The sequence below is a fragment of the Rhineura floridana genome, chromosome 22 (genome assembly GCF_030035675.1).
Source record: "Rhineura floridana isolate rRhiFlo1 chromosome 22, rRhiFlo1.hap2, whole genome shotgun sequence".
Taxonomy (NCBI): Eukaryota; Metazoa; Chordata; class Lepidosauria; order Squamata; family Rhineuridae; genus Rhineura; species Rhineura floridana.
Window position 1 is genome coordinate 14,496,457 of NC_084501.1, and position 27,660 is coordinate 14,524,116.

Sequence of the window (27,660 nt, forward strand, 5' to 3'; positions counted from 1 at the left end):
CCGTGTATGGCTTAGGTCCAGGATATTTATCTGACCGTATCTCCCTGTATGAACCTGCCCGGGCCCTGAGATCTTCAGGAGAGGCCCTTCTCTCCATACCCAGTTCCTCTCAAGTTCGACTGGTGGGGACGCGGGATAGGGCCTTCTCGGTGGTGGCCCCTAGGCTGTGGAATTCTCTCCCTAGGGATATAAGAATGACCCCCTTTCTGCAGTCCTTCCGGCGTCAAGCGAAAACTTTCCTATTTCAACCATCTTTTGGTACTGATGGATGCTAAAGTTAGGACTGCCGGAACCTGCACTGCTAATGCCAAATATCATTATCTTAAATTGGTTTTGATCCTCTTTTAGCTATCAGTTTGAATAGTTTTAATACTGGATATAGTTTAATTCTATTTTAATGTAGATTTTGTATGTTTTAATTATATGTGTTTTTATCTGGAAGCTGCGACGAGTTCCAGTGTTGGAAGGATGGCGGGATATAAATAAATAAATTATTATTATTATTATTATTATTATTATACATATGTGCTAACCAATCTGCAATACAAAAATGTAGTTTTTCTCAATCCAGAATCATGCATACTCTTCCTCAACATGCTACTTTCCATCTAGATTGATTCTAGATCCTGCCATCCACATGGACATGATTATTTGATCCACACATTGAAAACCTTCCCCTTAATTAGGTTGCCCATGCCTTTCCCTCCATGTGCATGTCTCAGCGGAATTAAAAAGCAAGTGATGATTGTGATCTTGCAATAGGCCCACCCACAACATCATTGAGAAGGTATGAGTAAACCCTGCATGCCAGTTCAGGGACTGCCATGTCCACACACACACCCATCTAAAAAGCTTCAGATTTCAGTATGGGAAAAATATTGTGAAATCCTAGGAATCTGCAGAAGATCCCTGAGAAATGTTGTCAATCTTCTTAAAGCTGACCTTATTAATACAATATTGGTTTCCCTTGTCAATCCCACAGATACAATACCCTTGGCATTTCCCAGCAGAGAAAACACAGATCTACTCCCAAGTTAAGAGCCATTTGGGTGCTCAGTTTTTTAAAAAAAGCTGGCGTCAGAGAGCCTGTGGGTGGGGCATATTTTGGATGACAGCTCCCATCATCCGTAACCAATGCAGGCTGGTCTAGTGGGGCACCACCCCACCAATGTCAGCCTGGCCTCAGACAGGCCCCACTTGCCTGGCATCTTACTTAGAACCAGCCTTAGCATCTCACTTTCGTCTCCTCCCCCTTAGCTCAGTGATTCAGTTGTAGAACAAAACTAGAGCAAGTTGGCTCCACCTCTCACTGGCTCTGACTCCACCCACTGTTGGGCTCCCTGCCTTCCGCCCCACCAGTTCCAAAGGGTGCCACTGCCTGTGCCCATTGGCTATTGTGGCTGGGGCTGATGAGTACAGGAGGGCAAGAGCATCCGGAGGTTCTCCACCCCAGTCTTCCAACAACAGGGATTTAGAAATCATCATAAGACACACACACATGTACTCTAGAATAGATTTTATTGAAAAGGAGGCAAGAGGAAATACATTTGCAGTTCCAGTGACAGGTCATGCAAAGAGTGGAATAGCCTTCCTTCAAGAACTTTCAAGAAAAGAATTGAAAAAGCAGACCAAAGGGTCAGCAAAAGACTATTCGAAGATACAGGGGAATTGAATGGAATTGGGGAACGCGTGTGTGTGTGTGTGTGTGTGTGCGTGCGTGCGTGCGTGCGTGCGTGCGTGCGTGTGTGTGTAATCTCATTTATGGAGGTCAGTACTAAACCCTCTACTGTCATAGCAGTTCTCTTCATAGCAAGCAAAGGTTTGTGGTGGTCTTCGGGAGGACATCTCTCTTTTTCTTTTTCTTTTTCAATCATGGTTGGTTCAAGACTTTTTGCTTCCTGAAGCAAAGGGCATGATGCCCTCCTCCTTGCCATTGTATGCACAGAAGCCATCTGGACAGGCAGTTGAATGTTGCTTCAATATTAGCAATGGGACCATGTCCTCCACTGCTCCTGACTAGAGCTCACAGAGTCCTGTTCACTTTGGGAGTGCTTGGCTGGCAGTTTGGAGAGGACAATGATTAGGAAGGGAGGAATCAGGAGGATCTAAATGCCTGGAGGGGCTCCTCCCCTGCCATACACACACTCCAGCAACTGAGGTGATTGCCTCACTATACCTAATGGTAGGGCTGAACCTGAACAAAATGGCCGATCACGTCCACACAAGATGTGAACTTCAGCAGTTGCAATGAGTGCATTGTACAGAACGTGATGAGTGTCAGTAAGCTGTCTGAATCTACCATGAGCATTAGGGTCTTGCTAATTTGAAGGTTTTTTTTTTTTTTAAAGAAATGAGTGTCGATAATCTGTCTGAATATACCATTAGCATTGGTGTTTAGCTAATCTGAAGCAGTTTTTTTAAGAAAAAATACACATCTCACAAGTCGCTGATAATGAGAATGATCATGAAAGGCAGTCACAGCAGGAAATCCACAGCTAGAGCATCTCCCGCAGATAGCTGTCCAGCCTCTGCTTGAAGACATCCAGCGAAGGGGATCCCACCACCTCCCTAGGCAGTCGGTTCCATTGCCGAACTGCCCTTACTGTCAAGAAGTTCCTTCTAATTTCCAATCTGAATCTACTCTCCTGCAACTTAAAACCATTAGACCTAGTCCTACCCTACCCCTAATTTGAAGGGTTGTTTGTTTTTTTTAAAAAAATGAGTGTCAATAATCTGTCTGAATATACCATCAGCATTGGTGTCTAGCTAATCTGAAAGAGTTTTTTTAAGAAAAAAATATACATCTCACGAGTCCCTGATTATGACAACGATCATGAAAGGCAGTCAAAGAAATGGTTAGAAAATGACAGGCAAAGCACACATGAACACTGGCACCGAATATCAGCGATGATGAGAGCACACGGAACTCTGGGACTTTGTTTAGAATTGTGGACGCTCCCCAGCTTTGATATCTGATGCCCATGATCTTTGCCATTAATCTGTAGCATGGTTGTTTCATTTTGATCGATCATGCCTCGGTGGTTTAGGATGGAGAGTAAGAGGAAAGATGAAGTTCCAGGCTGTAGGGAGATGAACTCACAAAGGATGGAGAAGGATGGGATGCTGCAGGTCTAGACAAGATATGGCCAGGGTGCTCTGTGTGGGATGATGGGGAGTGGAAATCCGTAACGAGGGATTGGCAAAGCGATGGGTAGTCTCAGGATCGTGTCCCATGGATTGACGGAATGCCAGAAAGGGCTAAATGGAATGAAGGGTTCAGATAGGATGTACGCTGGCCCTGTACATGCTGGAAATGGTGGAAGGTGTTGGTATTTTAAAAATACAAACTGAAATAGGAGCTAAGTTTGGTGGTCCTATTTCTTAGCAGAGATATAAAAAATACAAGCAGCAGAGTGAGATAAAACCAGTCCCACTTTTCTCTAGACCAATAACTACAGACACAATCTTCTTAGGTAAAATATAAAGAATATTTACTCATGACCTTTTCATATGTTCAGAAACATAGGCTTGAGATTAGATGAAAAGTAAAATAGAAGTCTCAGTCCATCTTAGTCTTTACAGTGATGCTTTCAGCAGAGAGCATCTGCCATGCAGCCTCATCCCAGTGGTAGAAGATCAGTAATGGAGATTATTCAAAGCATCCCCAGGACAAAGGAAGGAGGAAGTCAGGTAACTAATCCCACCCATAAGGAAGTTACATCATGGTAAACAGGTACATGGGATATTTCCCCAAATATCCCTTAAAGTGAACATGCAATATTTGTCTATTCCAACAGAAGGTAGCCTGAGGGAACACATGCAGAACAGGAATGGAGAACAGCTGTAGGCTCATGGAAAAAAATATCTTTAAAAAAAAAATCTGACTACATAACATCTTTAATACTAGGTTTTCAGCACCATTGCAGACAACTTCCATCCCAAAATGTTGAGTTGGACATAGGGATGGAAGAGTAATTCAGTTCTTCCATCTGGATCATCCAAAATCACATCTGTTTTTTAGCAACCCACACCCAGCCTCGTTGTTGTCACTAATCGGTAAAATAAAATCTTGATAGAACCACAAGACACAATTGTGATGCAGATAGACAAGATTTATTGTAGGGGAAGGGGAGTGCAGGGAATGCATTCTATAGTGAGCAGCTTCAAAAAGGGTTGACAATACATTCTGTGAAGAGGAAGAAGGTGCAGGGAAGGTCAGCAGAAGGACACAAGGCAACAATGCTCATGGGTAGACAGAGCTTCTTGGGAGTCCACCAACAGATGACAGGCATGTTCCATTCACACTTTGTATGTCCCTGGAAGTTTAGACAAGGTGCATTCAGGTTGCCTAGGTGGAAAAGAAGCAGTATAGTACATACTTAACATAAATGGAAGGAAAAGTGGAAACATCATTGAGTAGTTTAGTGTAGCCATGTGTGTCAGGGTGCTGAGCATTCACAGATTCTGTAAACTCTGGTTTGCCTGGATGGGAGAACCCAACATTTCTGACACTTAGGTCCATGTAATTGGCAGCTGTTTGCCCTTATCCATTTCAGGTACCATTTCACCCCATTTCTGTGAAGGTTGTGTTCCCATTTTAAAGAGGCACCACTGACCCCAAGAGATCTCCCACAGCTGGGGACAGAGAGAAGAGAGTGAATTCCAGTACTGGAAAAGAAAAATCAGCTTACCTGTATCAGTGATGGTGTCTTAAGGTTTAGGAGAGGTTCAATAATGCTAAAACTGGAAAGTCCTCAAGACCACTGGGCGGGAGAGTGAATGGGTTGCCATGGAATGGAGTGAATGGGTGAGGTTGGTAATATCCTCCGACAGCAATTGGTTCAGGGATAGGATACGGGCCTGTGAATGGTCGCATTCTAACAAAAGCGGGAGTTGACATCACAATTGGTTGGTATGTTGGTTGGCTGATGGATGACATACCAGCGGTGGACATTGTAAAAAGACAGCTGTGAGTCTGAAACAACATGCAATTGAGAGGAGTTAGCCTGCAGCACAGGGAGGAATCAATGATGACAGTGAATGCTGATGTCTGCTAGGATCCTTTCAATGCATTCCCTTTTAAGATTTGCATGATTTATATTTGCTGATCTTGAAACCGTGTTTTCCATTTTGTGAGTTTTTTTGCCCCAATAGCCTGTTGCATAAATCCATTAAATGGATACATTTCCTTTCTAACCATGCCAGGTCCAGGCATGTGGCATTGTTCAATTGCTCCAGCCTTGCTCCTTGCAACCTGGCAACCCTGCAATGCTCTATCTCAGTACCACCTCTGCTGAGGCCCCTTGGACAGCTCGTTGAAAGCTTGGGCTAAAATTAAAGCATAAATCAAATAATAAATAAAGATTCCATGGCCTGTTCCCTGCTCAGCTATAAGGCAGGCTGGCCAAGTCACTCTGATTCAGCCTGATTAGTGTGAAGATTAAAAAAACCTCACCACCCTAAACTCCTTGGAGAAAAAGTGTAACAAATCAATACCTATGTCCTGTCTCAGAGTTGTGGGACATATTTTGGATGCCTCCTATCTTCATTATTCTTCTATCTTCATAAAATCTTCATAAAATGTTTTTCAAATGTTTTGTTTTAATGTATTTTAGAGTCTGTTTTTATACAGCCACGAGAGTGGCTGTATACTATAGCCAGCATGGATTTTTCACATTTTGCATTGTTAAATGGAAAATACCCCCACATGCCATTCTGATGCTTCCCATAAGCTCATTTCAAAACAAAACCTTACAAAAGTTATAGTTCTGAACTCAGAAACGCTTGCTTAACAACCCTGGCAATTTTCATGGCAATACACAAAACCGTCAGAGAGAATTAAGAGTTCAAAGTCTAAAAAGAGAGAGAAAAACCTCAGAGCCCTTTTGGACTTTTTTCTGCCAGAGTTCTCATAATCTGTTGAAATTCATTAATAATAATAATAAATAATAATAATAATTTAATTTGTGGGTCGCCTATCTGGCCAATGGCCACTCTAGGCGACGTACAATTTAACAACAATACATTACATCATAATAAAATACATCATAAAATACAATCAAAAAATACAATTAAAAATCAGCCATGTTCACAGAGTACCTGTAATCCTAATACTGACCTTGCCCCATACTCTGACCTTCATCTACTGCAGTTTAAAAGTTAAAAAAATGCCTGGTTGATTTTTAATTAATTTAAGAAATTTTGGCTGGAAGCCTATTATAACGCGGGGCATGCTCAGTAAGGACCAACTGCCAGTGTTCTAAAAGCCTCACAGCTGCTGGGCTTGGCTAATCAGAGGGCCACACCCACACCAGACTTGATTTCACTTGAGACAGTCATGGCTTCCCTCAAAGAATCCTGGGAAGTGTAGTTTGTGAAGGGTGCTGAGAGGAGACTCCTATTCCCCTGAGAGAATGCTTAACAGTCAGCCACTCTGATTGAAGGTCTGTGAGAGAGCGTCTCCTAGCAACTCTCAGCACCCTTCACTAACTACACTTCCCAGGATTCTTTGAGAGAAGCCATGATTGGCTTTGAGCCATGGCTTTGAGAGAAGCCATGATAAGTTCTTTTAAATTGTTTTTAAAAGATGTGTTTTTAATGTTTTTAGTTATTGTAAAGGGCCCAGAGAGCTTCGGCTATGGGGCGGTATATAAATACACTAAATAAATAGATAAATAAATAATGATTGTCCAAAGTGTAATAGAGGCCTGCTGTGGATGTGGCCAGGGACAGCTTTGTTTTAAATTTGGGTGGGAGGTAGGGCTGCCAGGTTCAGGGCCTGAGACTGATCCTGTATCTTTAGGAGAAGAGAAAGTCAGCCAAGTGCAGGCGTTTTTGCAACATTGTAATGGGGAAAACCACAAGGTAGAATTCTGCCTTCTCCCTGCCCAACTTTGAAAGATACAGAAGACGTCTTGGTTGTCAGGCCCAGCCTGGTCAGTTTTACCTATCCTAATCATGATTGCATAGGAGTAAATCCAATTCAACTCAACAATCATACAAATGATCAGACTTGCCTTTTCCCTCCTTCCCCTCTCCTCTTCCTGCCTCCTCCCCAGTCTTACCTATCCTAACCATGATTGCACGGGAGTAAATCCCACTTAACTCAATAAACATGCAAATGACTGCATCTGTCCTTCTTCTCCCCTCCCCCTCCTGCCTGCTCCCATCCCAGTCCTCCCCTCTGCCTTTCCACTCCTCCTTCCTCCCCCTTCTCCATTCCCCAACCCCTGTGGTCAGTTTCACCTATCCTAAGCATGATTGCCGTGTGTGTGTGTGTGTGTGTGTGTGTGTGTAAATCCCACTTAACTCAATAAGCATGCAAATGATCAATCCATTCTCAGCAAACTTGCACAGGATCCCATTTCTTACCTCCCGGATTAAAAAGCAAGGAAATTCACTAATACACAAAAAACCTTGCAGTTTAAGAATGTACCTATAGCCCACAGATATTTCTACCAAACTTTTAAAAGCAGGGAAATTGGGCAGCTATAGTGAATGCACCAGGGGACCAGGAGACCTGAACTCCTCTCTGAGGTATTGTGCTGCCCTACAAAGTTGTCAAAATGCAAACACCATTTGGGTTGGTCTTTCACAGTCCAATCCACTTGCTGTGTAGCTTGGAAGAATTTGGTAACATGTGCCTCTGAGCATATGGTGATTGAGCTTCTTGTTTTTTCTTCTCTTGATGTTAAGATAACAGAGCTTTCTAACTGTGAATCCTTTTTGTCAGCATTGACCTTGGAGATGAGGACCGCTCAGCTGACCCTGCTTCTGTTTAATGTCTATTTTCCCCCAGTGGCCTGCAGGGAGGACGCTATGTCAAATTGGTTAAAAGCTGAATACTATTATACACAATGGATGGCTAAATTTCTTCACATGTTCCCTGTAATTGCAGGTGATTTTAACTCAAGGACTGGAACCTATTTGGTGGATGTTTCCATCCTGTGTTTCCACCCCTCTGTAAGCAAGGATCAACTTAAGGGCAGTTTACATCATTCAATAGATACCTTTGTTAATCCTGTGGGGGTAGGCTTGCTTCAATTTGTCTCAAAAACTGACCTGTGTATTCTAAATGGCTCCAGTGCTGACGATGATTGGGGAGAGTTTACTTAGGTTTTCTCTAGAGGTTTGAGTGTGGTTGACTATATTCTCATCCATAAGGATCTGAAAACTTTGGGCTGTAATTTTAGAGTAGCAGACTGCTCTGACGGTGATCATCTGCTGCTGGAACTATCCCTTGTTATACCAGGCATGCCAAAGCTGAACATGCCACATCACTTACCTCCTAGTCCAATTACCATGCTGTTATAATAAATTGCAGTCCCATCTAGCAGGGGGGACTGCTTGGAGACTGCCATGGAAATCTGGAGGCTGAGCTCTAGAGTAAAGGTCAGGTAGGAGGAGTCTGAGCAAGCACGGTACATCTTGGAAGCATTCTCTTAATAAAGCTTTAGTTATAGCAAGCAGGTTTCTGTCTTCTCTCAGCAAAGAAAGCACTATTAAAGCATGGTGTCATAAGTGTATCTACTTTCCTGAAGAAAAGGAGGGCTCAAGCACCACTGCTTGCAAAGGCAACAAGCACACTGGTGGCAGAAGAACATACTTTGGCAATGGCAGCCAGCATGATTCCAGTTCCAGGGCCTTTAGACATGGCAGGTGATATTTTTAATAACTGGATGTTTTTCAAAGTGCAGTGGGGAAATTATGAAATAGCAACAGGATTGGATGGCAAAGAGAAAAAGATTAGGGTTGCAACACTGCTATCAGTGATGGGAAAAGAATGTCATTTGCTCCAGCAGCACCTTGATATTACAGCAGCCGACAGACAAGATCCTTGCAAATTGCTAGAAGCACTTCAAAGGCATTTTGAACCTACTAGAAATGTTATACATGAACAATATCTCTTTAACAAATGTGCCCAGAAACCTGATGAAACTACAGATCAGTATGCTACTAAATTACTCAAAAATGCAGATTCATGTTCATATAGCACTTTGAAAGAAGAATTGATTAGAGACGGATTGCATTAAGGACAAGGGAGCACAGAGGAGAATGCTCCGAAGGCCTGTCTTGACTCTGCAGGAAGCCATAGACATATGCAAGGCTAGTGAACAAACCCTTATACAAATGCAAGAAATGCACCCTTCAGAAGCTGATAGGATGCATTATATCAGCAAAAATAAACATTCTAACATGATTATGCCATCATGCAAAAGCATGCATATGCCATCATACAAAAATATTGCTGAGCCCAGAAGATTTCAAAGTGAGAGTTGTGGATACTGTGGCAAAATTCATGATCCTGGCAAATGCCTAGCATTTGGAACTATTTGCAGAAGCTATGGTAAAAGAAATCATTATGCAAGAGTTTTATTTATTTATTTATTCATTCATTCATTCATATGCATATACAGCAGGGCGAGGTAATATGTCATCTGGAGGTGAGGTGTGAGAGGGCCGATCTTTACCGGCCAGACAGTGTACATCTGTCTGACCTAGGTATTGATCTGTTTCTTTCTGATCTGCTGAGTGCCCTGCATGCAATAATTTGTCGCAGGTGGGGGAAGAGGGACTAAGCAGAGGACTTGTCCTCTTCTGTGGCTGATTGGGGTGGAATTTAACAAGGTAGGGTTGGGTGCCCACCCTTAGGCACCCTTTAAGGTGATTGGTGGGTTCTGAGGTCTGCCTTCCAGGTTGTGTGGCTGGTTGGCAGGATAAGGCTCACCTTTCAGGCTAACCTGTAACACCCACTCAGAGGTTGTGCGGCCCTGAAGAGGGGTGGATCTGGAAGGCCTCCCTAACCACTCTGCGGGGATGGGGCCCAGAAGAGGGAATTGGGCTTGGCTCGCCTCCCTTTTCCCATGGCAGGATTTCCTCGCCCAATGGGGGTGAGAAAAGTCCCACACTTGGCTCTGCAGATCATTCTACCATGCAATCAAGAGAAAAGTCCCACACTTGGGCCATCCTGGACAAAGGCGGTGGTGAAAAAGGTTATTTCAATAGGCCTTCTGAACTGCTCTCTATGGACCTTGAAAGTGCTAAAGTGATTGTCAAACAGAGGCTAGTGGATATCGATATCCAAGAGCTCTCTGCAGCTGCACAAGGTCCCTATTCCCCCCAGTCATTGGGTCCACCAGGTCTTCCTTGCAAAGATGGGATGCCCTACTGAAGTTGGTTATTTATTCCCGAGTATAGGAGCTCATTCTCTCTGGCCCGATTTAATGTTTTACCTTCCAAACTTCTGGATGGCAGATACAAAAGAATTCCAAGCAACAACAGATGTTGCCCCTGTGATAATGACAAAGTGGAGTCTATCTCACATGTGTTGTTCAATTGAAGTTATTACGAAGGGGCCAGAAAAGATCTAATACACCCTTTTACGCAGCTTTTCCCAGGCCGTTCCTCTGAGTCCCTTCTGACTGTTTTACTTGAGGGTTCAGATTAGGAAATTACTGAGCACGTGGCAAAATTCCTGAACTTGGCCATTTTGACCAGACCCCGTATGATTGTTAATAGCAATTAAACGAATTGGGTTGTTTTTACAATCTAGTATGCTGTTGGTTGTAGACTGTGTTGTTATGTAGTCTTTTATTTCATAACATCTAATATTATCTTCTGTATTTGTGTTCTGTTGACTGTAAATAAAACATTTGATTGATATGTAACTATATAGCTAAAGTGCTTTGGAATATCAATCAGCGTCTCAAAATGTTACACTAACAATGGCATATCAAAGAAAAGAATGTCACACTTTCCAATTACAATATTATTTACAGCAGACAGCTTGATGCCGTATCATGTTTCAATCTTGTAACGGACTGAATTTACGATGTGCTCTTAACGTTTTAATGTGGTCTGGATGTTATCTAAGAACACCTCTGACTCAATAGTTGAAAGTCAGGAAACAGTATAAATGCTCTCACCATTTCAGTCGTTTCCACCAGTGTCTTTTGGCTTCCCTAAGTTTCTGTGGCTCACCTTTTCCTGCTGTTGGTAAGTTGTCTTTAAATACATCCTTTGTGAGAAGAGAGTAGGAAGGCACTTGGTTCCTCTGGAGCATATTTGCTTGGGATTTTGGTTTGGGAAATTGAATTTGGAAAGAGGCAAATGAGAAAGCTAGGATATTTGGAGGTTTGACTCACAGACATGGTGTGTACTGCTATGAAAATGGAAGGATATGTTTTCTGCTGGAATGGTGTGATGAATTTGTTTTTGCATGGATGTGTGACCTAATCCAGTGGCATCAAGTTCATTATTAGCAATGGACATCCCAATGTAGAGTAACTTCCATTAAACTCAATGAGGTTTGCTTCTGAGTAGGCACAGATAGGAATTCACTGTCAATCTAGGAAAATTTGCAAGTGATATGCAAGCTTCTCTTATGCAGACAAGGTGGTCCCATTTGCATCTTCCAAACAACAAGGAAAGGAAAATCTTTGATGGTAAAAGAGTGGCATATTAGAAATTTATTTCTGCTCTTCGGAAAAAAAGGGAGTTGTTGCAAGTGGGGCAAGAGCACCTTCTTTTGTGTGTATTCCAGAAGGAAGAGAGAGTTAGGGTCTTCCAGCTGGCTAGGCTTCCCTACCTTGACCTGCTCTCTTCTCTCCCTAACTTCCTTCTGTTGTAGCCTGATATGCTCCGGAAAGCTGTCCTGCCCCTCCTTCCTTTGTTCTCCGAGGAGAGAGGAGACACTTTTGACTTTGCTCTCTCTCCTGAGCCATGAGGGCAATACCAAAGTCTGGGCATTACACCTCCAACTTAGTTAGTTAGAACTAGGTATGCTTTTCCTATCTACGATGTAGTAGCTTTTCTTATTTTACTAAGTCTTACGTCTCATTGATCTAAATGCAGGGTAAAAGCCTTCTACCTAGGTAAATACACACACACAGAGCTCAGAGCGCGGAGGATCTCTGCATATATATACATATTTCCATCACAGAGTCAACCAAAACTACAGGAGGCACTTTGAAAGGAACCCATCCTGAAGAGGCAGCTCTAATCTCTCTGCAAAGCAAGAGATGCTTTGGGAACCTTGCCTTCCTGCCCTTTAGGGATTGTGTAATGTGTGGTAGTGGTTAAGGTGCTGGACTATGACCTGGGAGACCAGGGTTCCAGTCCCCACACAGCCATGAAGCACACTGGGTGACCTTGGGCCAGTCACTGCCTCACGGCCTCAGAGGAAGGCAATGGTAAGCCACGTCAGAATTGACTTGAAGGCAGTACATTTACATTTATTTAATGTGTACTGCCTTCAAGTCGGTTCTGATTTATGGTAATCCTATGACTAGGGTTTTCATGAGGCTGAGAGGCAGTGACTGGCCAAAGGTCACCCAGTGAGCTTCATGGCTATGTGGGGATTCAAACCCTGGTCTCCCAGGTTGTAGTCCAACACTATAACCACTCCCTTTTATCTCTCCCTCCCCTTCCAAAAATAAGCAGGAGGCTTTCTCCACTACCACAAAATGCAGTCCAAGTCCAACGTAACCCTGGAGTAAGCCCCATTTAATTTAATGTAGGGATAGTTAGCACAGCAACCTTAGTCAACATGTTAATTGTGCTTCATTGAACAACAGATGGGAACACGGGGAGTAATAGCATCAGACCGAAATAACAAATGGCGGAGAATATTTGGCAACTAGAGTTTGGAAACTGTGTGCGTGTTTTGCCAAGGAACGTTTGCAAAAATGGTTCTGTTAGGGGAAAGTGCGCAAATAAATAAATATATCAGTAAAAACTACATATGAGTTCCTGCTGGGAGGAAGGGTGGGATATCAATCAAAAAATAAATAAATAAATAAATCAATAAATAAATTACAATGTGCTCATTAGGAGAAATTCGCACTAACATACAGGAGAATTTCCATGAGGACTTTTCTTGTAAAGGAAAATTACTGCAAAAATGTTGAGAACTAAATGTAAGGTTGGAAAAATGAAAAACTCAGAGGACCAAAACTGACAGCATTTTCAATCCCTCTATATATGAAAAATCTCAGAATGTTTCCAGAAAACGGCTTCTCAGAATTATTGCCTCAGCTCAAGTTTGAACATCTTCGTGCGCTGGCTGAGCATCCATACCCTAGAACATCTCTGAATTCCACCACCACCTACATGCAGATCATGGTATAAGGTCCTGCCTTAGGTTTCTGAAAGAGCAACCACAGCACCACCACTGCGCATACAATGTTATACTCGCCCTATGTTAACAGAAACTCTGTATTTTGCATGCAGACAATCAGTTTGCATTTGTCCATGATTTTTGTCAGCGAATGGGGAGAATTCCAGTTCATCTAAATGGACTCAAGTCACCTGGTCCCAAGCTGTGTAGGGCTTTGCACACCAACACCAGCACCTTGTTTGTTATTCCTTCATGTATCCTGGCAACTACAACATAAAACCATTGAATCCTTGACCTGTGAATCTTTCAAATATTTTCAATTTCATTTGCAGAGGACCTTCCTGTCCTCTAAGAATCAGCAGAATAATACACATCTCTCTACAAAAGAGATTCCCACGGTGGGAATGTATATATATATATATATATATATATATATACATACATACACTTACCTAGAGTAGGAAGAGCAGATATTCCGGAGACAAGAGTTGGTGAATGACACTGTTAAGAAGACCTTCTGGGGCAGTGACTTTTATATGTTTTCTTTCAGACCATCGACAGCTTGATCCACCCTCCGAAAGTGCAAACTTTGCACGCATCCGGCTTAGATCATACTAATTAGCATCTCAGGAACCACAGCCCAGGCCGCTGGGAGTCCCATAGACTGGGTCACAAGAACATCCCCTTTCATTTTGAACTAAGAGATAAGTACATTTTGTCTTCTATTTCATTTTGGGCGTCTTGGCATTCTTGTTAATTACTTTTGAGCATCATTCATGTTGTCCTTCCTGCTTCAGAGCCATAACAACCGATGGATGACCGCAAAGTTTCGCGTGGTGGGTGTGGTGTTTGCCAACTCAGCCCTCTCCTGGTCCATGTTTCTGCAGAGTGCAGATATACTTGGCATCTCCTTAAGGCGCTGGTCTTATGGTTTATCACCACAGCAATCTAAGGGGCTAACAAAGCAAGAGTTCTAATTAAACTGTGCCTCTATGACATTGAACAACAAAGCAATTTGGCTGCTACAAGAAAATTCTGCCCATAGTGCAACAGTTTTCCGCTCAGTCATCTGAATTCACTGGCACCCTATTTACAAAATCTAATAATTGTTAAATATAGAAGAGCTTTTCCTAGAGCAAGATTGAATATACTACCGTCAGCCATAGTAAAAGGGCATTTTAAAAGAATTCCACTGCAAAATTGTGTATGCCTATGTGGAGATGGTAGTGTTGAAACAGGAGCCCATGTAATGCTATTCTGCTCTTCCTAGAAAGATTTGAGAAGTGAGCTGATTACTCCATTGTTGTCATCTTTCCCAGGGCCTTCAACTAACTTGTATGTGTGTTTTTGTGTTGCAGACCAAGAGCAGAGGTGTCAGAAGTGCCTGCAAAAGGTTTAGCAGAAGCCATTAGAATGACATCTAGAATGGTACCTTGAGTTTTAATCTGATGTAGGTTTTTGGTTTTTTAGTTGATGGTTTTTGGATATATCAGTGGCTTGTGGCTAATGCAGATAAAGGATTTGAACTTGGTGTCTCTTGTTCAGGGGTAGCTAAGGCACTGGCCCCAGCTGGCATTAGAGCAAATAAGAAAAAAAGAGGGGGAACCCCAGAATGTCAAAAAAGGGAAAGTCCAAATTTATATTTTTTTCTTTATTGATTTCTATAAAAGAGAATAAATTTCTTTCAAATACCCAACGTGTTTCAGCCCTACACAAGGGCTTTCATCAGGGGATTTAAGTTGTTAAAGTACTTTATTCAATAGAGTTTTCTATCTCACTTTTGCTGTGAATGGCATCAATGTCTTTATCAATGTCTTTATCTACGAATGTCCACACCTCGTATTTTTTGATTGGCATTAGAGCAAAGACAGCAGGGGGTTTATCCAATTTGCCACATGGCATATTGGAGGGAAGGTGGGGATGTACAGGAGATTATTGCCGAAGTCATCCTAGATACAGGATGGCATGGGGTTCCTGTAACTTTTCAATTAGCGTGAGGGGGGAAATTGGGGAAATTGCAAGCCTTCTCTTCCTTTATTTTTGAGAGTCATTTTGATCCAAAATGTTTCGAGCAGAGACAAAGGGAAAGGACCAGACTAAGGGGAACAGGACTAGGGTTCAGTTTCACAGACAAGGGATCAGTGGAATTTCAGAAGAAGGGTGTGCTTGATGAGATCAACTATGAAATACTTTGACTCGGGAGAAGCCTGGACATGTAGCAGATGTAGGTCCTTCCTAGGGATTGACTCTTGGAAGGCAGCTTTAGGAGACAGCTGTGATGCCATCTGTGTTTGGGTTTTGGAGGTGTTGCAAGGATCCATCTTGCCTCAAATGCTATTCAGTGTCTCCATGAAGCCCCTTTGTTTCTCTTTTAATATGTTGTACAAATTGCTGCATTTGTGGAGAAAAGCATACTAAAGAGTAAGCAAAAAGGAACCATCTGCTCTAAGCTTGGTCATGATTCATATAAAATAAAAGATAATATTATAGCTCTGATAGGAATTAAGTAATTCTGTGGATAATGTATAGGAGTCTAAATATTTGCAAATACCAGAGAGCCATACAGCAATAACAAGTCCAATACATAAGCAAAATGAAAGGGATTTCCCAAATGCAATCAGGTGCTGCCCATGAGTGAACTGATCCTTCATAGGAACCTGTAGGTATAATGAAGTTTTCCCCCCCTTTCCAATGAATTGTGTATCTGTCAGACTTCAATGGGCAACCATTGGGAAGGAACAGGCTGAAGCTCAATCCTGATAAAACCGAGGTGCTACTTGTGGGTGACAGGGGAAGGTTGGGAGACGTTGACCTGATGTTCAATGGGGTGAGATTGCCCCTAAAGGACCAGGTCCGCAGCCTCGGGGTTGTTCTTGATTCCAAGCTGTCCATGGAGGCTCAGATTTTGGCAGTGAGCCGGGCAGCTTGGTATCAACTACACCTCATACGGAGGCTACAACCCTACCTCCCAATTCATCAGCTCCCACTGGTAGTACATGCCCTGGTCACCTCTCGATTAGACTACTGCAATGCGCTCTACGTGGGGTTACCCTTGAAAACAGTCCGGAAACTACAACTGGTGCAGAATGCGGCAGATAGTTTGCTTACAAACAGCCGCCGCCGTGATCACATCACGCCAGTGTTATTTCATCTACATTGGCTTCCAGTTGTTTTCCAGGGCCAATTCAAGGTGTTGGTGTTAACCTTTAAATCCCTATACGGTCTCGGCCCAGTTTACCTGAAGGAGCACCTCCAGTACCAGCAATTAAGCCGCCCGACTAGATCAGCCACACAGGGCCTTCTCTCAGTCCCACCAACGAAAACAGCTAGGTTGGTGGGGACTAGAGAGAGGGCATTCTCAGTGGCGGCCCCCACTCTCTGGAACTCCCTCCCGTTCGATCTCCGCCATGCCCCTTCCCTGGATACATTTCACTGAGCCTTAAAAACCTGGCTCTTTGGACAGGCCTTTGGGATCCCCGGGGTGGGCTAATTTTTCTATGATTGTTTTAAATTGTTTATTGATTGCCCTACCTTGTTCTATACTGCTGCTATTTAAAATGGTTATGGTTGACTGCATTGTATTTTATTCTGTATTTATATTGTATTTTATCAATTTCAATGTGTACGTCGCCTAGAGTGGCTTCGGCCAGTTAGGCGAGAGAAAAATTAAATTTTACTTACTTACTTACTTACAACCAGTTCCTGAAGGCAGTTGCCTCCACTTAGGGCTGAACAAATGGCACACTGAGTTCAGGTTCACAGGCACTAGATCTGTGGAAACAGATGTTGGCTGTTTCTTTTAATGGATGACATTGAACAAAGTGAAGCTTGATCCACATAGGGTAGGAGTCCGAGCGAACTAGAGGTTGTTTTCAGATCCACTTAGGACAGAGGTAGGTGACCTGGGCTGTTTGGATGATGTTGAACCCCAGTTCTCATGATTCTCAACCATCATGCATGGGCAATGGTCAGGGATGATGAGAATTATACCCAGCAACATCAGGAGTACCAAGGATTCCTCCCCCCACTTTAGGATTTTCTAGCACTCATTTTACACAAACCAGAGTTGGCATATTAAGGTCTTCCTAGATGCACATTTACTTTTTATGTAACTGTATAACTAGCTTTGGAATGTCATTCAGCATCTTGAAATGGTACACCAACAATGGCATATCTTCAAAGAAAAGAATGTCACATTTTCCAATTAAGATAGTCACCTTTAGGTTATTAATTACAGCAGACAGGCTGATGCAGTATCTTGACCCAATCTCATCATGGGCTGGATTTACTATGTGCTCTTAAGATTTTAATACCTTGATGATCTGAATGTTTGCCCAGAAGAGTGCTGAGTCAATATTTGGAAGTTGGGAAACCATATAAATCCTCTCACCATTTCATTCATTTCCACCAGTATCTTTTGGCTTCCCTCGATTTCTGGGGATCACCTTTTCCTGCTGTTGGTAACTTATCTTAAGAAAATCATTGCTAAGAAGAGAGTGTGAAGGCACTCTGGACTATATTTGCTTGGGAGTTTGGTATTTGAAACTGAATTTGGGAAGAGGCAAATGAGAAAAGTAGGGTATTTTCAGATTCATCTCACAGACTTGGTGTGACTAGCCGAGAAAATGATGATCACTGGAACAGTGGGATAAGTTTGTTTTAGCCTGGGTGGGTGACCTAATTCAGTGGCATCAATTTCATTATTAGCAATAGGCATCCCTACTTAGATCAAGCTCCATTCAACTTAATGGGGTTTGCTTCTGAGTAGGCATAGGTAGTCTAGGAATATTTGCAAGTTATATGCAAGCTTCCCTTATGCGGGCACAAAGCAGTCCAGATTGCATCTTCCAAACAACAAGCAAAGGAAAATCTTTGATGGTAAAAGAGTGGTGTATTAGGAGGCTGTTTCTGCTCTTCAAAAAAAGGGGGGGGTTCCTGGAAGTGGGGCAAGAGCAACTCCTGTTTGGATTCTTTTGTTTGTATTCCAGAAAGAAGATAGAGTTGGGGTCCTCCAGCTGGCTAGGCTTGCCTACCTTTACCCATGCTCTTCTCTACCGAACTTCCTTCCATTGTAAACTGATATGCTCCGGGAAGCTGACCTGCCCCTCCTTCCTTTGTCTTCTTCTTCTACTGTCCGAGGACAGAGGAGACATCTTTGACTTTGCTCTCTCTCCTGAGCCATGAGGGCAATAGCCAAGTTTGGGCATTGCACCTCCAACTCCAAGTTAGTTAGTTAGAACTAGGTATGCTTTCCCTATCTACTCTGTATTTCTATAAATAAAGTAGCTTTTCTTATTGTGCTAAGTCTTAAGTCTGAGTGCTCTAAATGCAGGGTAAAAGTCTGCTACTTTCATAAATACACAAATGGGCACAGATGCAGCTCAGACCACTGAGGATCTCTGCATATATATACATATTTCCATCACAGAGTCAACCAAAAATACAGGAGGCATTTTGAAAGGAACCTGTCATGGAGAGGCAGCCCTAATCTCTGCAAAAGCAAGACATGCTTTGAGACCCTTGCCTCAGTGCTCTTTAGGGATTAGCATTTGCTGACACAATTGAGCTGTTTGTTCTTCATCATCACTACTCAACATTCCCGCATCCTCCCCTGTCTGTTGGAGTCCCCATATCAATTTTGGATGTTGGGAGATCCCCATTCCTCCTGAGCAGAAACCCTGACCAGAGATATGGAGGGTTCTCAGCCCCTAGCTTTCCTCGTCATTTATCTGAAATTCATTTGCCAGCGCTGATGCAACCAAACTCATTTCTTTACAATCCCGGAACAAGCTCACATCTCCCCTGGTGACAGGCCCTTTGCCGCATGCAGGATGAGCTGGCCCCTTCATTGAATGGGAACATGATCATCACAGGAATGGAACAAAATGGCACTCGAATTGCACAAAATGTATTCACAGCAGATGATTGTATGGGTCAGACAAAGAAGAGCAGACTGGATCCATGATTGCTCATCACCTCTGACACTCAGACCTACACCTGCCTGCTCAAAGCTTCCTTTAGGTTTCCCTCCAATTCTCTTAGATATGGAGCTTTTTCCCTTCTTTCTTTCAAGGCAACCTGAAGGCGCTTTGTCCAAAATTCAAGGGATCCCAAATTCACTGCTCATTCTTTGATGCATCTCTAAATATTCCTCATGTCTGCAAGATTTATGATGCTTCCACTTTGCTGAGAAGCTGTCATTCTCTGTGTACTTATGCCTTCTCTCATTTTACTCCTCATTCATCTGTCATTTCACTCTTCTGCACAAAATGTATTGTTCACTTTGCTGAAGCTGCTCAACATGGAAAGGCTTCCCTGCACTCCTCTTTCCCCTATAATAAACCTCATCTATCTGCATCCAAATGATCTGTTGTGGTCCTCTCATGTTTTAGCAGAGCTTGGAAGTAAATAGTTACAAATAACGAGTTACTTGTAATTTATTACTTTTTTGAATAACGAGTTGGTAACATCATTACATTTTGCTGGTAATAGAATTACTAGTAACTTCATTACTTTTGAGCTGTAACGTTTCCAGAGTTAACTTTGGGTGTTATTTGGGTGGGAGCAGGGGAAGTGTTCTGCTTCTCTAATTTGTGGATAAAAGCTTGTGCTTCAAATTGAGCTTCTGTGCAGCATCGCTCTTCCCTCATGCTCTATGGATGCTTAGGAGGCGACAAGGGAGAGCAAAACAGGTGGAGAAAACAATTGTTTAAAAATGGACAGGTGTGGAGGGAGAAAAGAGCTGGAGGGCAAGGAGGCAACAGAGAAATAGACACGAAGAACTGGCTGCGGAGATGAGAGATGGCGATGACGACTTGTGTGTGTGTGTGTGTGTGTGTTTGTGTGTGTGTGGTGAGCAAAGCTCAAGATGGCTTCTACACTTTGATTTCAAGTGAATTACCTTTCCACTTATAAAAGTTTTTTTTTTTTAGGTTGGGCTTGATGCACAAGAGAATGCAGCATTGGCTTAGTGTTTCTTGACCCCATTTCCCTTGGAGGCTTATGGGGTGCCACAGGGCACTATGCTGCCTCAAACACTATTTTACATCTATAGGAAGCTGGGAGATATCGTTAGGAGATTTGGAGGAAGATATGAGGAATGGGCCATAGCTCAGTAGAAAAGCATGGAGAAAGTGCCATGTGCAACCCCTGGCATCTCCAGGTTGGGCTGGGAGAGACCCCTGCATGAATCCCTGGAGAACTGCTGGTGCTCAGTATAGATGCACCAATGTGTCTGGCTCAGTATAAGACATTTTTCTATCTTCCTAAGTCTGGCCACTGTGAGCGAATCACATAAAGCTAAAAAAAAAAAACCCAGCCAGGGCCAAGAGAAACATGCCCAACAACTCCTACTTATATATATATATATATATATATATAAGTATATATATATATATATATAGCAAAGCCCTCACTGCCCAAGGGTGAGAGTGGGTCCATAAGTGACTGTGGAGGCCAATTCTGGATCCACACAGCCTCCCACAGTGAGGACATAGGTTTCCAGATGGCAGATGGTTGCAATGAGGATTTGTTTGATGTGCATTCCACTTAGCTTGTTTGTCCCGTTCGCCCTGCATTTGTGCTTCTTTGAAGTCCACAGCACCTTTGATAATAGGCGACCTCCATTTGGGCCGTTCATGGGCCAAGACTTCCCAGTTCTCAATGCTCATGTTACTTTTTTTAGATTTGCTTTAAGAACGTCTTTAAACCTCTTTTGCTGTCCACCAATATTCCATTTTCCATCCTTAAGTTGGGAGTAAAAGTAGCTGCTTTGGAAGACGGTGATCAGGTATTCAAACATCATGGCCAGTCCAGTGAAGTTGATGTTGAAGGAACAATCAGGGAGAGCTACCCATTGCTGGCAAACTCTGAACATCTTGCTAGAGCCATATCAATTTTGGAAGTTGGCACATACCCATTCCTCCTGAGAAACAACCTTGCCCAGAGATATGGAGGGTTCTCCGGCCCAAGCTTTCCTCGTCCTTTATCTGAAATTCATTTCCCACCACTGATACAACCAAACTCATTACTTTTCAATCCCAGAAGAAGCTCACATCTCCTCTGGAGCGTGTGCAGGATGAGCTGGCCACTTGGTTGAATGGGAACATGATCATCACAGGAATGGTACAAAATGGCACTTGAATTGCACAAAATGGATCCACAGCTGATGATTGTCTGGATTTGATGCCAGAAATGTTGAGCCTCCCCATCCTGACAAACAAGAGCAGACTGGATCTATGATTGCTCATCACCTCTGACACTCGTACCTACACCTGCCTGCTCAAAGCTTCCTTTAGGTTTCCCTCCAATTCTCTTAGATATGGAGCTTTTTTCTTCCTTTCTTTCAAAGCAACCTGAACACATTCACCAAAATTCAAGGGATCCCAAATTCATTTATCATTCTTTGATGGATCTCTGAATATTCCTCAGGTCTGCATGGTTTATGGTGCTTCCACTTTGCTGAGAAGATCTGTTTTTGCCACCACACCAAAGAAGACTCGTGACACAGTTATGGGATAATGTTATATTTATTTAAAATATAACAATTGTATTAAATCCAATTGCTGCCAAATACCAAATTAAAGCAACCTCGGGCAGGTGAGGATACCTATCTGAGAGGGATTTATCCCTCCTGTTTACTGGGCATGTCAGTCTCTTCAGACCATGACTCCCTAGCAAAGTATGTGGGTAAACTTATCCCTCCTGATATCTAAGCATGAGGTCTGGCAATGATTCCTGCTCTGTCTGATATTGCAACTGTGTTGGCCCTTGCGAATGAGCAAGTCCTGGCACAATTGCTTCTGTTTTCTTTTCAGTGGCCGAAGCCAGCTGTGTCAATGATGGATATATAGGAGCATACAGATGTGGAGCTAGCTTACTGCCAATACTATTTAAAGCTTCCCCGCATATTTGCAAACTCTGTCGTTCTTTCCTTTGCAAAGCTTCGTCATCCCATACAGAATAGTAGTCCAATTGGCCTGGTTTATTTTGTTCCAAGTACAGCCTAAGTGGTATTAGCCGTCCAAAATCAAAGGAACCGTCTCCTGCCCACTGCTGTTCTGGAGGGAGATTAAATGCTCAGGGAGACCTGGAGGTGAGATATGAAATTGAGGAAGCATCCAAACTAGGAAATGTGGTAGTAATGGGTGACTTCAACTACCCGGACATAGACTGGCTGCATATGTGTTCCAGTCATGACAAAGAAGCAAAGTTTCTAGATATTCTAAATGACTATTCCCTAGACCAGTTGGTCATGGAACCGACCAGAGGGACGGCAACCCTGGACTTAATCCTCAGTGGGGACCGGGACCTCGTGCGAGATGTAAGTGTTGTTGAACCGATTGGGAGCAGTGACCACAGTGCTATTAAAATAAACATACATGTAACTGGCCAATTGCCAAGAAAATCCAACACAGTCACATTTGACTTCAAAAGAGGAAACTTCACAAAAATGAGGGGATTGGTAAAAAGAAAGCTGAAAAACAAAGTCCAGAGGGTCACATCACTCGAAAATGCTTGGAAGTTGTTTAAAAACACTATATTAGAAGCTCAACTGGAGTGCATACCGCAGACCAGAAAAGGTACCGCCAGGGCCAAGAAGATGCCAGCATGGTTAACGAGCAAAGTCAAGGAAGCTCTTAGAGGCAAAAAGTCTTCCTTCAAAAAATGGAAGTCTTGTCCAAATGAAGAAAATATAAAAGAACACAAACTCTGGCAAAAGAAATGCAAGAAGACAATAAGGAATGCTAAAAAAGAATTTGAGGAGCACATTGCTAAGAACATAAAAACCAACAACAAAAAATTCTATAAATACATTCAAAGCAGGAGACCATCTAGGGAGACAATTGGACCCTTGGATGATAAGGGAGTCAAAGGTGTACTAAAGAACGATAAGGAGATTTCAGAGAAGCTAAATGAATTCTTTGCATCTGTCTTCACAGTGGAAGATATAGGGCAGATCCCTGAACCTGAACTAACATTTGCAGGAAGGGATTCTGAGGAACTGAGACAAATAGTGGTAAGGAGAGAGGAAGTTCTAAGCTTAATGGACAATATAAAAACTGACAAATCACCGGGCCCGGATGGCATCCACCCGAAAGTTCTCAAAGAACTCAAAGGTGAAATTGCTGATCTGCTAACTAAAATATGTAACTTGTCCCTTGGGTCCTCCTCCGTGCCTGAGGACTGGAAAGTGGCAACTGTAACACCAATCTTCAAAAAGGGATCCAGAGGGGATCCCGGAAATTACAGGCCAGTTAGCTTAACTTCTGTCCCTGGAAAACTGGTAGAAAGTATGATTAAAGCTAGATTAACCAAGCACATAGAAGAACAAGCCTTGCTGAAGCAGAGCCAGCATGGCTTCTGCAAGGGAAAGTCCTGTCTCAGTAACCTATTAGAATTCTTTGAGAGTGTCAACAAGCATATAGATAGAGGTGATCCAGTGGACATAGTGTACTTAGACTTTCAAAAAGCGTTTGACAAGGTACCTCACCAAAGGCTTCTGAGGAAGCTTAGCAGTCATGGAATAAGAGGAGAGGTCCTCTTGTGGATAAGAAATTGGTTAAGAAGCAGAAAGCAGAGAGTAGGAATCAACGGACAGTTCTCCCAATGGAGGGCTGTAGAAAGTGGAGTCCCTCAAGGATCGGTATTGGGACCTGTACTTTTCAACTTGTTCATTAATGACCTAGAATTAGGAGCAGTGAAGTGGCCAAGTTTGCTGACGACACTAAATTGTTCAGGGTTGTTAAAACAAAAAGGGATTGCGAAGAGCTCCAAAAAGACCTCTCCAAACTGAGTGAATGGGCAGAAAAATGGCAAATGCAATTCAATATAAACAAGTGTAAAATTATGCATATTGGAGCAAAAAATCTTAATTTCACATATACGCTCATGGGGTCTGAACTGGCGGTGACCGACCAGGAGAGAGACCTCGGGGTTGTAGTGGACAGCACGATGAAAATGTCGACCCAGTGTACGGCAGCTGTGAAAAAGGCAAATTCCATGCTAGCGATAATTTGGAAAGGTATTGAAAATAAAACAGCCGATATCATGATGCCATTGTATAAATCTATGGTGCGGCCGCATTTGGAATACTGTGTACAGTTCTGGTCGCTAGAACTCGTGGACATTCAAAGAAGCTGAATGTTGGAAGATTCAGGACAGACAAAAGGAAGTACTTCTTTACTCAGCGCATAGTTAAACTATGGAATTTGCTCCCACAAGATGCAGTAATGGCTACCAGCTTGGACGGCTTTAAAAGAAGATTAGACAAATTCATGGAGGACAGGGCTATCAATGGCTACTAGCCATGATGGCTGTGCTCTGCCACCCTAGTCAGAGGCAGCATGCTTCTGAAAACCAGTTGCCGGAAGCCTCAGGAGGGGAGAGTGTTCTTGCACTCGGGTCCTGCTCGCGGACTTCCCCCAGGCACCTGGTTGGCCACTGTGAGAACAGGATGCTGGACTAGATGGGCCACTGGCCTGATCCAGCAGGCTCTTCTTAAGTAAACAATGGCCATCTTTTTTGGCACAACCAGATGAGCTGTCCCAATCTCAACGCAGCCGACAACTTTTCTTTCCCTTTTTGTCCAAAATTTTCTACAATTTGGCCCAATGGACTGTTAGGGTCAATTTTACTTAGTTTTGGTCCCATATCAAAATTCTCTTCTTCACACACTCTATGGGGAGGGGAAATAATCAAACACTCCGTCTCTCTGCTTTCTTTCACTAATATGTTCTATTCAGAGAGAGACTTACAAGCACACATCACTCAGAAGGTAAAGCTTATTGAGGAAGTCCAGTGCAGAATGGGGTTTCTTAGTCTATCGGCACATAAGTCACACAAATGAAGTCATGACAAAGGCATAGTTGACTTTTACCCACAATCAGATCTGGCTCATAGCCCCGTTATTTTCTCGGGGTGAAAAAGGGAGGGAAGGTTTCATACAAACATTTCAAACATACCCACTATAGTGTTATACTTTAACTGTTTTTAGGATGCTGCAGGCTTACTCCTACTCTTATGTCCAGGAAATTCTTAAAACAATTTCCATGGTGCCACCAAACCTCTGGTGGGCTTACTTGGAGTGGCCAATTATGGCCAGCTTACCCCTCACTTTTAATAGAGTACTCTCTTTTGCTGCCTTTTGCAGGCTTTACAAATGTTATTACTTTTTCACACTATTTTGGACCTTTCAAGCATACACAACATGCACTCGTTACTCAGAAGACCGGTCTGAGGACCCCCTTCTTGGAAAGCAGCCAACCTGGGTGTGGCATTTCCTGCGGGGGTTAACAGTCACAAGACCTCGCCCTGCAGATGGCTCATCTTCCAGGTATCAACACTCACCTTTTGCACATTCACGGTCCACACATATACCCTCACAAAAACCCAACCTAACACTACGTTCCACCTCCAGCGCTGGCACTATGCTAATCAAAGAAACAACTCGGCCCTAGAATAAGGGCTGCATGAAATTTAGTAACAGGCCTTTTGCCATTCCCCACCCCACCCAGAGAAAGCAAAGAAGGGAGAGACGGCTAAGGGGGAATTTACAACATTGGCTCCCCTTACTTTTTTAGTCGGCGTGCCTCCGTTCCTCTGTCCTAGGCCTCCTTGGGTAGGAGTTGGGAATGTCCCAGAACCTCGGTGGAACCTCCAATTGTTGCAGGAGCCCAACTGGGCATGCCCCTGCTTAGTTCAATACTTTGAGGTCCTCTACACCAACACTCTCAAGACACAGAATTGATGCTTTGAGTAGATAGCTTTATTTCAAGCAGCTGCTTGGGAGGTTGTCCAGAGACACAATTCTCAAACACAAGCTCTCCGACATGAGTTTTAGACCCACTTTTATACTTTTTCAAAATTGCATGATTACACAATTATCACATGATAATACATACCAATATGTCATTCATTGGCATGAGTTTTCAACACTTGGCATAAACAAGTCACTGAACTCTAAGAAAATATGCAATGTCAAGTTGACTTTTTGCTTCCTGGCAAACAAAGATCTCCTGTCACCCCTCCTCTTGTCCTTTATGACGCCCTTGACAGAATATGGCAAGCAAGCAAGCATTTCGACACTTTATAACTTCCAGCTGTTGCCTTAGTTCCTTTGCACAGCAATTGCAGCATATATGCTAAACAAATTGAGGCCTAGCCATTTTGGAAGGCTCACTAAAGCCTGAACCAATGTACATTCCACCAACACCTCATATCTGAGTGTTTTTGAGGATTGGCTTTTAAGTGCAAGAAGAGAGGATGGTTTGTTACCAATGGACCCTGGACTTCCTCATGAGCACAGCTCACAATGCATCTGCTGCTACAGCCCTTCTCCTTCCCCTCCTCTCCACTTGCTGTTTGACTGTCAGAAGACCTATCCTTGGTGAGTCTGTGTGGGTGGCGTTGTTTTTGTTGCATATGTACATGCACAAAGTTACATGGGTGGGAGCTATTTAATTTAAAAAAAAAACCTTTCCAATGAACACAGAGTCCTTACCTCACATAAGCTTGGTTTTTTTTAAGGTTGGTTCAGGCTTTAGTGAGCCTTCCAAAATGGCTAGGCCTCAATTTGTTTAGAATATATGCTGCAATTTCTGTGCAAAGGAACTAAGGCAACAGCTGGAAGTTATAAAGTGTCGAAATGCTTGCCATATTCTGTCAAGGGAGTCATAAAGGACAAGAGGAGGGGTGACGGGAGATCTTTGTTTGCCAGGAAGCAAAAAATCAACTTGACATTGCATAATTTCTTAGAAGTCAGTGACTTGTTTATGCCAAGTGTTGAAAACTCATGCCAATGAGTGACATATTGGTATGTATTATCATGTGATAATTGTGTAATCATGCAATTTTGAAAAAGTATAAAAGTGGGTCTAAAACTCATGTCGGAGAGCTTGTGTTTGAGAATTGTGTCTCTGTACAACCTCCCAAGCAGCTGCTTGAAATAAAGCTATCTACTCAGAGCATCAATTCTGTGTCTTGAGAGTGTTGGTGTAGAGGACCTCAAAGTATTGAACTAAGCAGGGGCATGCCCAGTTGGGCTCCTGCAACAATTGGTGGTTCCACCGAGGTTCTGGGACATTCCCAACTCCTACCCAAGGAGGACTAGGATGGAGGAACGGAGGCACGCCGACTAAAAAGGTAAGGGGAGCCAATGTTGTAAATTCCCCCTTAGCCGTCTCTCCCTTCTTTGCTTTCTCTGGGTGGGGTGGGGAATGGTAAAAGGCCTGTTACTAAATTTCATGCAGCCCTTATTCTAGGGCCGAGTTGTTTCTTTGATTAGCATAGTGCCAGCGCTGGAGGTGGAACGTAGTGTTAGGTTGGGTTTTTGTGAGGGTATATGTGTGGACCGTGAATGTGCAAAAGGTGAGTGTTGATACCTGGAAGACGAGCCATCTGCAGGGCGAGGTCTTGTGACTGTTAACCCCCGCAGGAAATGCCACACCCAGGTTGGCTGCTTTCCAAGAAGGGGGTCCTCGGACCGGTCTTCTGAGTAACGAGTGCATGTTGTGTATGCTTGAAAGGTCCAAAATATTATGAAA

The 27,660-nt window shown here is 43.1% G+C and overlaps 1 long non-coding RNA gene across 1 annotated transcript; it reads right to left on the bottom strand.

The window, feature by feature from the left end:
- Positions 1–4,091: 4,091 nt before the first annotated feature.
- LOC133374781 (uncharacterized) lies at positions 4,092–25,705 on the bottom strand. The gene is made up of 4 exons (XR_009759972.1): positions 25,691–25,705; positions 13,570–14,073; positions 4,692–4,975; positions 4,092–4,348 (listed from the first exon to the last, which is right to left on the bottom strand). It is a non-coding gene; the product is annotated as an uncharacterized LOC133374781 (long non-coding RNA).
- Positions 25,706–27,660: the final 1,955 nt, after the last annotated feature.